The sequence below is a fragment of the Falco naumanni genome, chromosome 4 (genome assembly GCF_017639655.2).
Source record: "Falco naumanni isolate bFalNau1 chromosome 4, bFalNau1.pat, whole genome shotgun sequence".
NCBI classification, from domain to species: domain Eukaryota; kingdom Metazoa; phylum Chordata; class Aves; order Falconiformes; family Falconidae; genus Falco; species Falco naumanni.
In genome coordinates, this window is record NC_054057.1 from 108242064 (window position 1) to 108255410 (window position 13347).

Here is a 13347-nt window from a genome sequence, read left to right on the forward strand (position 1 = left end):
GTGCGGAGCCGTCGGCGGGATCTGGCCCGGCCCCGCTCCGCAAGCTGGACGGGGCCGCCGCAGGGGTCACCCGGGGATGCCGTCCGTGAGCGCAGCCCACGGGGGGACGTGGCCCAGCCGCGCCGCAAGCAGCACTCCGCGGCCGTTCGGGCCCGGCCGGCTCCCCCCGCTGCCCGGCCCCGGCCCCCACCAGGCTCCCCCGGCTCCAGCGCTTCTCGCCGGGCTTCGCGGTCCCTGTTCGGCAACACGGGTGGCGGGACCCGCAGCCAGCGCGCAGCCTCGCGGTGGCCTTTGCAGCCAGAGGGAGACGCGCAGGTCCTGGCTGCGGGGGCCCTTGGACCATCGGGACACCCGGGCCTGTAATTTTAATTAAATCGTGACGGACGGGATACGTGGACCTGTTCAGGGAGCTATGGAGAGCACGAGGCCGAGCTGCTTGCTCTTGTTAGCGTTATTTAAATCCTCCCGTCCTGTCGTTTCCCCATACTACTCAACCATTGCATTAAACAAAACTGAGGTGTTTCTTGAATTAATTTATGCTCTGTATTTCCACTGCCTTCCCAGATAACCTGTTCCATATGTTTACTGCCACTTGTACGGAGCAGTTCCGCGCGGAGTTTTCTGTTTTCTCCACATTTCTTCAGTTTAAAATTATGCCACTTGCTTTGCGAAACACTATGGACTTGAAAAGCACCCTGTTAGCTCTCCCCGGTCCTCCCGCCGCCCTGACATCTGTGGGAGGGTTGTCATTTATTCCGACATCACCCTTAGTCTTTGGGCCGCCGACGACTTAGTGAAACGCGACAAAACAGCGGCTGTTTTCGGGTGCCAGCCGTCCCCCCCGGCGGCTGCGGCCAGGGGCAGGGCAGGGGCCGGCAGCGCTGAGCCCACCGAGGCGCTGCCCCCGCCCCCCCAACCCCGCACCCTCATGCCCCCCTGGAGTGCTCTGGGCAGCAGCGTCCCTGGGCACACCCGCCAGCGCCGGGGAGCCCTAACCGAGGTTAACGGGGCCACAAAAATAAGAGCAACAACCCTCCCAGTTTCCTCACGCGGCATTTTGTCCGCCCATCTTTTGTCCATCTTCTACGGCGATCACAAGGTATTTTCATGCCAAGGTACCGATTTCCAATGGCCCAGGCAAAAGAGGCCTTTGGAGCCATCGTAAGAAATAACAAGGACAATAAGTATGAGTAAAATGAGAAGAATTTGGGCCAAATTCAAGGGAAAAGACAAATCCACATCGGATTGTTTAAACAACCTCACCTCCGAGACTAGCATACCATAAACAAACAGTACGCACAAAATAAATTACCAACTCCCCCCACACATTGGTAATTTTTTCCCCTTTAAAATAAAACAAGTCTCACGAGTAATTGTAAATATTTACACACACCCCATCCCCGTCTCTGAGCAGGTTAGGTTCAGTGCGGTACAGACCTGCTATCACTTCCCAGCGTACGGAATTACTTTTAATAATTTCAGGTTTTATATGCTTTGTGCAGTCTCTGCCCCGAAGCTGGTTATGTGAGCAGCTGTAGCCAGGCGGGCACGGGTGGCCTGAGGATCACACAGCAGAACCCCATCCTGGGAGCAGGCCTACAGCCCCCAAGTTCATTATAAATTAATTAACGTTTACGGAAAATGCTCCTATTGTAGGATTTTGATGTTGCACTGTAAGAAACAAAGGATGAACTTCACCATCTGCCTGCACTCACAGTCAATACTTTAAAATCGTTGCAAAGCTATAGCTGTAAGTACATCAGTCAATATTTTTTTAAACTGTGACTGTTACAGTGCCTGAAATTGTTTAACTTTCCGGGCTTTTACAAAGCACATAAACCCACCCCCTCATTTTGCATCAACCTGTCCAGCAGATACAGTCCCGAGCGATTCACATACCCATGTTCTTTTATGAACAGCACAATTACAGAGTGGAAGGTCTGCAAAATACGTGGGGCTTTAGGGAGGAACTGGGTGAACAAGCTGCAGGCCCCAAATTGTATATGCTCCCCACACACACACACACTAGAAGGGAACCCCCTTTCTCTGTAAAAGTGGTCCTCATTTACTAAACGGGTTTGGGTTTTTTTTTTTGCACCAGGGACAGATTTTACGTAACTGTTAGAAACATTTCTAGAGTTACATACCTTTAAATATTTTTATACAAATGTATGTAGCTAGTTTCAGAAACTATCAATACATCTATCCCATTCAGAGGCTCATCTAATCTTCAATTCATGTAAAAGTGGAATGCATTTCTAAAGGCTTCTTTTGCTTGCTTTTACACTCCAGATACCTTGAGAGGTGTCTCTCTTTTGGCTGGGCAACTCAAAAAAGGATGACAGTTCAACTAGCGAACATTTTGCTATGAAGAAGGAAACAAGTTCACCCAGTGATTTACAATTCCTCTCCGGGGTAGGAGTAATTTTGCTTCGCTGATTAATCACCGTTTTGAAGGGAAAAAAAGTTTTGCTGACTTTTGCACACCACCGGCCCCTCCGTTAAGTTCTCGTAGTATTCTCCTAACTCGAACAACTGTAACGTGACAAATAATTTAAACTCTGCCTGCTGGATCCCTCAGGGAGGATCCCAACGGGGACCACATTGCTGCGTACGGGGGGCAGCACAGGACCCCCCCGCTGGCGAGCCCGGCTGGTGCGGTCCGAGACGGGGCGCTGCGGGCTGCGGCACTTAGGCAGCGCACAGCTCCTGCTGCCGACGCGGAACCTCCGCAGGGCTCCTCGCAAGCCCAGGGCACGGCTGAGAGCGGTCAAACGAAGGCTCGGCTTGCCCCGGAGCCGGAGGGTCCCCGCTGGCCCGGCTCGGCCCGCCGCCCGCCGCGCTGCCCCCGGGAGCCGCGCACCCCGCCCTGCAGCCGCCTTCGGATTAATTAACAACTGGATTTTGTATCAAAGCTCTGCATGCATTTTAAACCCAAACATTTCTCTGTTTTTCCAACATTACTTTTTTAGAAGGTCTAATTAATTGCCCCCCCGCCCCGTGCCTTGCTGCCGAGGCGCAGCCCAGGGCCGTCGTAGGCAGCGGCAGCCGGCGGGGGGACACTGTCCCGGCCGGGGGGTACCCGGGCTGCAGGGCTTTGCTCGACGCCGGCCTCCCCCTCCCCAGCTGCAGGGAAGTGGGGGTGACCCTCATGCCATTGCGGGAACATCATCCCCGCAGCCCCTGCCCTTCCCACGGCTGCCGGCTGTCCGAGGAGGGGAATTAGTCACAGCGATCTCCGACTCGCTCACTTCTCATGGCACTTAATGTTCAGGAAATCCACAAAGTGGTACGAAGAGAGTGGAAAACGTGACATCACAGGCTAATTGGGAAGGAGCATTAGGGTTGAGGGAATAGCTCAGTCCTGAGTAATACGTTATGTTTAATGGCTGAGTAAAGCTTCATCAGCATTTAAACACGTATCCCTCTAAAAATGATTTTCTGCAAACACCTGGCCTCATCAGGCAGTTTGACTATTTAATCATCTTTGAAAGTCACGTTTAGAGGATGCAATTAGGTTTGAGCGAGGGCTGCAGGGAACTGCGCCCCAGACCCTTTATTTCCCTGCTGTACGAGGTACATCACCCGTCCTCCCTGCTACACACGCTCCAGCAGCTCACACAAACTAGGTGTCCCCCATTTCTTCCAGAGCTTTAGAAGCAACCACGAGGAAACCATCCCTAAAACTAGCCCGAAAAATCAGAAGCTCCCCTACAAGTGCGATCTCCCTCCCTACCACACGCAGTGGGGACAACACACACCTGAGTGTCACACTCCTCCTCCGTCATGTGCAACCACGCAACTATCCATCCAACTGTAACACTTTTCCCTGGCATCCTTTTATTTTGCAGAACACCAAAAGAGCACAAACAGTAAGACACAGTGTGAAAGTCTCTCTCTCTCTCCCCCCCCTCCCCCCATAGGATTTAAAAATCTTAATTATTTATTAGTGTTATTTCCCCCCTAGTTCATAGACAAGGGATTCAACGCTTGGAAAAACAACCCAGTAACTAGATTTCCAGCTGGGCAGTATTTCTTGTGACAGCCTCTCCTCTGTGAACTGATTTCGAGTTATGACGAGATCTGTAGGTACAGAGGGTCCTTTACCAGCAGTGCCAAAAGCGCAGTGGCTGCAGCTTCTAAACCCAGCGTCCCAGCTAACAGACGAGTACAATTATACTTTCCCTTGTTGACAGCACATATAACCATTTTTCTGCACCCAGAACTACTATAAAAAAGCGGTGTGATGGTGTGCACAGGCCTTGGGCTCCAGTCAGCTGTCAGCGTAAATCCCCTGGTCCAGGGTTTCACATCAGAACTGATCTTGCACAGCACAGCTACAACCACAGTTGTATGGATGTGGAGCTGTGCATGGGAAACTGCAGGTAACACATGTATTTTCCAAATGACAGGAGATATATAAAAGGGTAGGTTAAATGTGGGTGCATTAGTTTAGTAAAAAATTACACTCAATCTGAAACAGCACCTATGGCTGCACTACATTTCTAGATGCGAAACGAGTTTCAGACAAAACCCAATGAATTGTCCTTACCACTCTTGTATTAGTTGAAATTCAAGCAAGCCTTACATCTGTTGCAAAATTAAGGATGCCCTTCATGATATTACATTAGCCCCTGTGCTGTAAACACTTCAGTGTATGCTTAGGTTATTTGCTGTGTGAACAGTCGGCTGACTGAAAAAGGACTGTTTATAGTTCATAAAATTAAGTTAATGACTACATCTGTGCAGAGCTGGGGCCTTCAGTATTTGAAAGAGAAGTGAAGAAACAGAATAAAATCCCTACATTCTTTGGTTTTACAGTTAGCTTCCAGTCAATTTTGTTTCCTACTTCTCGAGTACTACATCAGATCTGGATGGTTCGAGGGTTTATAGATCAGCAGGGAGATGTTTAATTCATTTAACACAACAATGCCTAATTGAAACATTTCATTTAAAAAATAACAAGACGTTTTATACATATTAAAATCATACTAAAGCTGACTTCCCAGTCTCTCAGAAGCACCACGACAGCTAGTTAAAACCTCCTAAGTTAAGAGAGCCAGTCACCTAAAATAGCTTTCATTAAATGCCAAACAATATAAACCAATAAAGTGATGAAGGGTTCCTTTCTGTTAATTTATTTCTTAAACACATTTTTGATTTGTATGTGCATCTTATTTTTAAAATACAGGGACAAAACCATTACAGTGCCCCTACACTAGGGATCAGGAACAGAATCTCTTCTCATTCCTATAGAAATTATTGGCCCTGGCACAGGAGAATAATGGTCTGCAGCCTGGGTTCACCAAAAAGAAAATCACACCAATCAAAAATACTTAAGAAAAATGTTATAAAAATGAACAACCAGGTGTCTGAAATCTCTCCTAAATGGCTTCTATTTTTAGAAGCATCTTGGCAATGCAGACTGCTGCAGATATTCCAGCTGAGAGGCCAAATGACCTGGTGCGGCTGAAGCCTGTCACGACGGAACCACCAGCTCCTACGGACTAAGGCAAATCAGGCAACTGCTACCTGCTCTGAGGAGTGTTAATAACAGAAGGTAATTAATGATACGTGGGTTCCCAGGCATCAGACACTCAGAAACTGAGTATGACTTAGCACTGCAGGCTAGATTTTTTTCTTTAAATAAAATTGTGCCATGTGCATTAGGAATTCTGTATGCTGCTTATGTTCTTAACAGTCTTTACCTGTTTTAATCTCCATAGCTTGGCTGAGATTCAACAGATCCTTAAAAACCTTTTGTAGGAGTCTTAGTCATAAATCAGTAGGTGAGGTTAAAATGTTTAGCAGAAGTACTTGTGCTCAGTGTGAAGGATGTAGGTGACTGGGCAGGGGCTTGCTCTCCTCACCTTCATTGGAGTGGGGAGCCCTGGCCCATGAAAAAATTCAGATGCCTTATGCTGATGTGCTAAATTTCAGCAACCTGAAAACAAGGTTTGGTCCTGAACCAGCTGATGTTGGTGGCAGCTGTGTCCCCCGTTCAATGGGAGTGAGATCTGGGAATTGGGAATCCAATTCTCGTGAGATGGCAGGAAGCCAGCAGCACCAGTTCACAGGAGTATGCACGTGGGCTCATGGTGTGGGTTTTATGCCACTTCCTGCTGCAGGGAGCTCCCTAACTTTCAGGGGTACAAGTGTCCCAGCCAAACCCCCCCCCGATGCTGTAAGCCAATCTGCGCGAAGATCCTGCGCATCCTCTGCACAACTTCTTAGGCCAGGGCTTTGTTTAATGTATCCTACTCCGAAACCAACTCAGGTCACAGAGGTCTACACGTGAAATCAAGGCTCATTATCTCACTGTTAACTTCAAGGGGGGCCTCAGACAGGTGGAGGTTACATCCTCACCCCCCCAGCTCTGCCCGCTCCAGCTGAGAGCCAGCACCCTGCAGCCACCCCCCCGGCTCACACTGCTGGCTGTCTTTGGACACTAATAAATGCACTACACTGTGATAACTCTATGGAAAATCTGTCCCATGGATTCACTTAGGTTACGATGGAAGAGAGAAAGGGTAAATTCCTCTATGGTTGTCAGCTTCTTCCTCCTGTATTCCACTTCAGCTGGAATAAGCATGGTTTTTCTTACTACCATTCATGGGCAAATTCAATTTAGAATGAAACAGGGAATTGGGAAGGTCATATTTTAAAGAAAGACTTGAAAAGACACAATATTAATAGAGGTTAGTCTGTATACAGAAAATTACCCTTGAAGGAGTGAGATTTTGATAGATTAATTCCTTCACCATTCATTCAAAGGGAACTGTCTGTATGATGAAATTAATTACTCTCAGGGTATACCCTGGGCCCATACACAGGCTTTACTATCATCCTGAAAGTTATAACGAACTTACAACATTGCAGGAACAGATTTCCCCTCCTTTCTAGGGGATGATTAATGAGATTTACAGTACTTTCTAGAATTAGCCTTAAGACCAATGTTCTTATAACATTAAAGAAAGTGTGATGGCTTCTGATTTCCAGTCTAACCCTACCGGCCTTTCTCAGGCAAAACTTGGTCCGTGCTTTAGGTCTTTTATTCTCCTTGCACAAGTGGACTGGGATTCTCAGAAGGGCTTCAGGCCCCTGGTGCTGCAGCAGGTATTTTGAATTGTGTCTATGTGGGAAAACCTTGCTTCCGCTGAAGTCACCAGAAAGACATTTGCTATCCACTTCAGGCAAAACAAGAACCGTTTTTTACATTGCCTGCACCGCAATTCTTCCATCTGATACAGCAAATTTCTATTTACTATGTCCAGAATTAATTTTTAAACCCATATATGGCCATGGCTGCTCAAGAAGTTTAAACAATTTTGTTTTCCATTCAAGTATTATGACACTTGCAAATGTTTGGACTCTGATAGGAAATTCCGCGACCCACCGATGGTTATTGGCCTGAGCTACGGCCGGATCGATTTCACCCGGCTCCGTACCCTCCTGGCTTCATCGCTCTTCCCCGCGGACGGCGGGGCGCGACCACCGCGGCACAGCGGCTACCCTCCCCCCCCCCCCCCCCCCCCCGCTCCCGCTGGACGGCCGCGCGGCCCCGTTAACACCCAGGGGACAGTACAGGGGACAGGGGCGGCGGCGGGTAGCACCGGGCAGCGCCGGCACCGGGCAGCGCCGGCACCGGGCAGCACCGGGCAGCACCGGGCAGCGCCGGCACCGGGCGGCGCCGGGCAGCACCAGGCGGCACAGGCACCGGGCTGCACCAGGCGGCACCGGACGGCACCGGGCAGCACAGGCACCGGACGGCACCGGGCAGCACAGTGCAGCGCCGGCACCAGGGGGCATCGGGCAGCACCGGGCAGCACCGGCACCGGGCGGCACAGGCACCGGGCCGCATCGGGCAGCACCGTCGCATCCCGGGCCGCGGGCGCCCTCTGCCGGCAGCGGCCCCGGCGGCCCCGCCCGGCTCCCCGCCTCGCTGCCGACGGGGACGATCCCGCGGCTCGAAGAGGCTCCGAGAGCGACGTGCTGAAGGCTCGTCCCCGGCTGGTAGGGGGCTCCCCGCGCCCACCGCAGCCTCGGCCCGCGGCCACGGAACCGGCGAGCGCGGAGAGCGGCGGAGGTGGCTGGGCACCCGCGTCGTTTTTTCGTGTTAAACACAAGTTGAGAGCAATTACCCAGCTCGCAATTAAAACGTCCACAAAAGGAAACTGTAGACTTGAGAGAATATTAGTACATAGGACATGAGGAAGGGAAAGGCCCAGCCTTTAATTACTGCATCTTAGCCTGTGTAACGGGGAGATGCACAGAAGAGCAAACTTAAAAGCCACCGCATGTTGCCCGTAAGGCGGGCACAGAAATGCCAGCAGGAGATGGCTGGGCCCCAAAGCCACACAGCAGGGCAGTGGTAGGTGAGGACTGACCTTTCTGCCTCCCTTTCTACAGCTGTTTTTTTACAGCTTTAGTAGCTTCTGCTGGAAAGCCACATCAGCCTAAAGCCTCCCCACTGCCTGGCGCCTGTACTTGCACAACAGCACTGAACACCAAAGTCAACAGGAAAAAAAGTGCAAACGCTTTACTGTTAAAGGCAGATTCAGTAGTACAACACTACTAATGCAAATCTTTCCACTAGCCTTAATAAGAGAATTAAGACCTCAGCTTGCTGAAAAAAATCAGCTGCAGATCACGTTTACTCCCTTCACAACCCAAATAAACTTCCAGCAAAATACATGTATTTTAAAATTTTATTAAGTGGTTAATATCACAAGATTTTGGTTCACAAAGGGGAAGTTCTACTTAACATATTGCAACAAATGGCAACATGAGCACACAAAAGTTGAGATTTTAGCAATAACAGTAAATAATAAGAATCATTGTTTTCAAGCACGTCTGGTATGTAACTGGCAATACCGATACATCTGCACATCCAGCAGCTCAGACACTGGCTCCTGCAGATCATCAACCGCCTTTGCAAAGCAGTGTGTCAGTACCCACCCCCCCGCTCAGCCATGAACCCCTCGCTTGGCTTTACACACCTGGGTGTACTCTGGGGCTGAGAGCTGGGCTTTCAGCTGTGCAGAAAACAGGGTGCCGAGGAGTACAGGGGAGCATCTCCTGAAACCCACGCCAGACCCTGCTTCTGCTCCCTCCTTCTTAAATGAGAAGCACACACCACTTCACCTCTGTGAAGCTCCAGATAGCATTACCACAGCACTCCCTTTCCAGTTCCACCCCCACCCCCCATCAACCATGACAAGTAGTTTTGGTCTTCCTAATGCCTACCAAAATCTTCTGCCTCAGAAGGCTCTGAGATCTCTGTACAAAAGGCATTCCAGGGAGATCGCGTTTTTAACAGAGACAGCAGTTTTCAAAATCTTGTTATTTTGAAGCTCCTTACATGAACCTCTTTCCCCCTAAAAATATTTTTATATTTATATATTCCGACATTTTATTTGATTACAAGGGAGGAAGGTGGTCGGTCACTTCTGGGATTGTGCCCAATGACTTCAAAAGCTCTCCCACCTGATCCCGTGACTGAGCATCCCCTTCCAGCACATACTTAGAGCTGCAGATAAACGACAGAGACCTAGGACAATCCTAAGCCTTTCAGTCATTTCTCATTTGCCCCTCTGCCTGCGGAAGAGCACCTGCTCAGCTGCGACAGAGAAGTTTACTTTTCAACACCTCGCAGCGACAGACCACTGCACCATACTCAGAGCTGCTTCACATGGAGCTTCTAAGCACAAACCAAACATGAGAGCAACAAAGAGCTACATGCTGTAGAACAGAATCACCCAATGGCACTTTTCAGATCTTTCAAACTATGTCCAAAGTCTTCTTTCGGTATGTTTGCTGCTGCTGCTCTGCTAAGGGATCAAACCAGTAACTCATGAGTGGAAACTCAGGATTAGCTTTTCTCTCTGGAGGACTTCTTGAATGACTGGCTTTTGAGTCTTAAATGATAGCAATCCTCTAACAAGTTATGGAAGAGCCTTTGAGTTTGACATTTTTATAAACACCAACCTTTTTATCCTCAATGTTTGTTGTTTAAGGAAATCCCTTCTAGTTCTTACGTATGTATAACATATAAAACAATTGAATTAATACCATATGAGGGTAGAGGAGCAAAAAATCATGTCTATAGCCAAAATAGTTCAGAAAAACTGTACAGCTGAGGTTTAAGATTGCCTGTGGTGACTTTGTATTTTGTTTAGACATTAGTGTTAATACTTCATACAGATTATGTGCAGTACAGATTACAACAGTATGTGCTGTGAGTTGTATAATTTATGAACTATTAAACTTAATTCTTGTGTTTCGGGTTTGTGAGTTATAACTAAACAGAATCTAAAACTACCCACAAGTGAAGATTTTTTCCCCTTTTTTTACTGGATTAAACTGTTTTGTGGGGCAGGGGGAAGACAGACCCAAACTTGCACAGACCTTGCACACTCACTCTCAGCAAGCTGAGAGCTCAAGCTTTATAAATTCAAATATCTTTTCTGTTCCACACATGTATAAATTATATTGGTGGAGTTCCATAACAGGGATCATCTGGCTGTTTTTGTGCTGTAGCGAGAGGAAGACCTTGGCAACTGAGGAAGGGAGTGGGGAAACACTTCTGCTTCTTCTGAACTACAGAGATGCCAGAGGAAAGGCTAAAGGTTGTATGACACCGAGTAATGTCAGTCCATAAAATCCACAGGTGGCCCAGCAGTGTTGACTACAAGTCTGAACTGCCCTCAAAAATTGAGTTGCAGCTTCTTGACTGTTTCTTTTATTACCTAGCTCAATTAGGCACCAATATACTTGTGACAGCACGGAGCTCAGGGCAGGCCTAGGCACAACACCCCACTCCCCTCGCAGATTTGCAGTCCACGCTGTTACAGGTAAGTACAGCTACTGCTACTTATCTGAGCAGCGAGTTCAAAGCCCCTTTTCTGGGGCAGCATGTGAGTGAACACTAGCAGAGGCAGCGGAGAACAATACAAGGAAATAGCTGTGCAAGTAATTAGGGAAGGGAAGAAGGGATCTATTAACAAAATTAACCTACTGACACTGGTTTTGCTTGGTTTCCTATGTAGTCAATGGAGATTCTCATTTGCAACCCATAACTCAGATAAACCGTCCCCCTATAACCCAAGTACTGTCTTTTGTGAATACTGGGCTACCTCTCCCCCTTAGTGGCGACAGCCTTTTGTGATAAGCAGTTCCTAGTCAGAGATGCTATGGTACAATTAGGTTTAGAAACAAACTTTTACTTGCAGGCAGCTGCAAACTTTTACTTGCAGGTAAGTATTTACCAAGTGAAAAGGTCTTGTGAGTCCCTCCTCTCAGTTCTCATGTAAATACTACCTGATACTAGACTGCCCCAGACAAAGTTTTGCGAGGAAGCACCTGCAACTATTATAATTTACGGCCAGTATAACCAGAACCTTTTTGTCAGTCACTGCTTTGCAACAAAGAGGGTCAGGAACAGATGGCCAAGGGTCCCCAGTGAAGATGTTCAAGTGATACTGGAAAGCTGCATTGTTTTACTTCGGCTCTCAGGAACGAGTGACATTTCTTACTCCTGTGTCTGGAGTTCACACAGCAGCGTTTAAACCAACAGCTTTGTGGGGGAGGAAAGGGAAAACCCAAATAAAGAGTAAACCTGGAAATCCTGAAGAGCTAATAGAAGGTGGAAGCAGTCTCACCTTCTCACTCTCCAGGTATGCTGGCAGTGGTGGTGCACACCCTCCTCCTCCAGCTGCAGGCAGCTGCTGAGGTAGCCAGCCACTACCTTCCTTGCTTATAGCTCACTCATCTATCATCAGGGCTCAGAAAAAAAACCCAAATCTTGGCCAGATTTGTTTCTTATTCCTCCTGGATACTCAGCATCTGGGGCTCTATCCAGCAGCCAAATTGCCATAACTTTTGTAAATTACACGTTTCAATACATTCTATTTTACTTTACATGTTTTATTGTTTACAAGGTTTACTTGGGAGATGAAACAAAAGTTAATTACATCAACTGATATGTGAAGAAAATGGATTGATTTGCTGTCCCTTCTGGATGGGCTTCCTTTGCTTGGCAGTATGCATAACACATCTTAAAGTAAGGAGACAGGATACGTTAGGAAGGCACATTTGAGCCATCAGACTGACACTTCTTTATTACAGTGTATTTATTTTTTATCATGTGCTTTGACAGAAGTCTCAAAGTGTTACACTCCTTCTGTAGGGTCAAAGTCTTGTGACCTTCCATGATTTTAGAGAGAAGGAACATAATTTTAGAGGGCATGTTTATTATTTCTGTAAACAGTCTGTTTTCCATGCCAAGAGAACAGTTTTTCTGTATGTACTTAGATGACAGCTCAACTTTACTGGCTCACTTTCCTGACCAAGTCTTGCCTGCCAAATGTTTTTGATCATAGTCTGGCAAACAAAACAGTATTAATAGTAGAGCTGAGCAAATAATCTCCAGAAAACTGCTGATTTTTTTAAACCCCTTTTTATTGCTTCCATAATATCCCTGAATCAAATGCATTTTCCTTGAGTTCAATTACATTTTTTGAAGCAATCTGTATTTTATTAAAAACAGAGTAACTCTGTGGGATCAGAAAAGCCACTTGCAAAACCGTTGTGACAAAGCAGGTCCATCACATTCTGTTGCTTCCATCCCTGAAGAACCAAGAGTCCATGCCATTCTAGCATGGATGCACATGCTTGTCAGTTTAAACTCTGGAGAGACAGCTTCCAAACCTGTTTTTACTGGCACAAATGTTCATGGATGGTAGACAAGACCACAGCCAAAACAAATTTGTTCTAAAATCTGAATCGACCACTTTTGCAATATATACTCATTTCTAATAAATACACTGAAGGAACTTTCCCTTCAAATGGTGAAGATTTATTGTAAATACAACCTTCTGAATGTCCTGCATTCATGCATTATCTGATGCTCCACTAGTGAGGTTGCTGTACAACGTATGCTGCAAGTCCTTTTTCTCTGATAGTCCGTAAAAACTCTTGCAGCACCCTGAAGCTCCCAGCATCTGCAAACAAACTGCCCACCTTACCTAGAGGTTTTCCATGGTTGTTTTGAGTGGCACAGAGCTCATAAAATCCCTCCACATTGTCCCACTATTACGTCAAGAAAGGCAGAATTATGGTATGTACATCTGACTTATTTGTAGAACAGCCTTCTGGAAACTAGCATAGCTGAATGCAAGACAAGCTTTAAGATACGATGACAGTACTGATGGCACTGAGCTAGAGCATGTCGTATTTTACTCCTGTTCCTGCAGAGTGAACACTATCAGAGGGATGAAGACTCTGGCTCACTACCCCCTCCACAAACATTCAATTTCTTCTTCTAGGGATGGGTTTATTCAGGGGCTT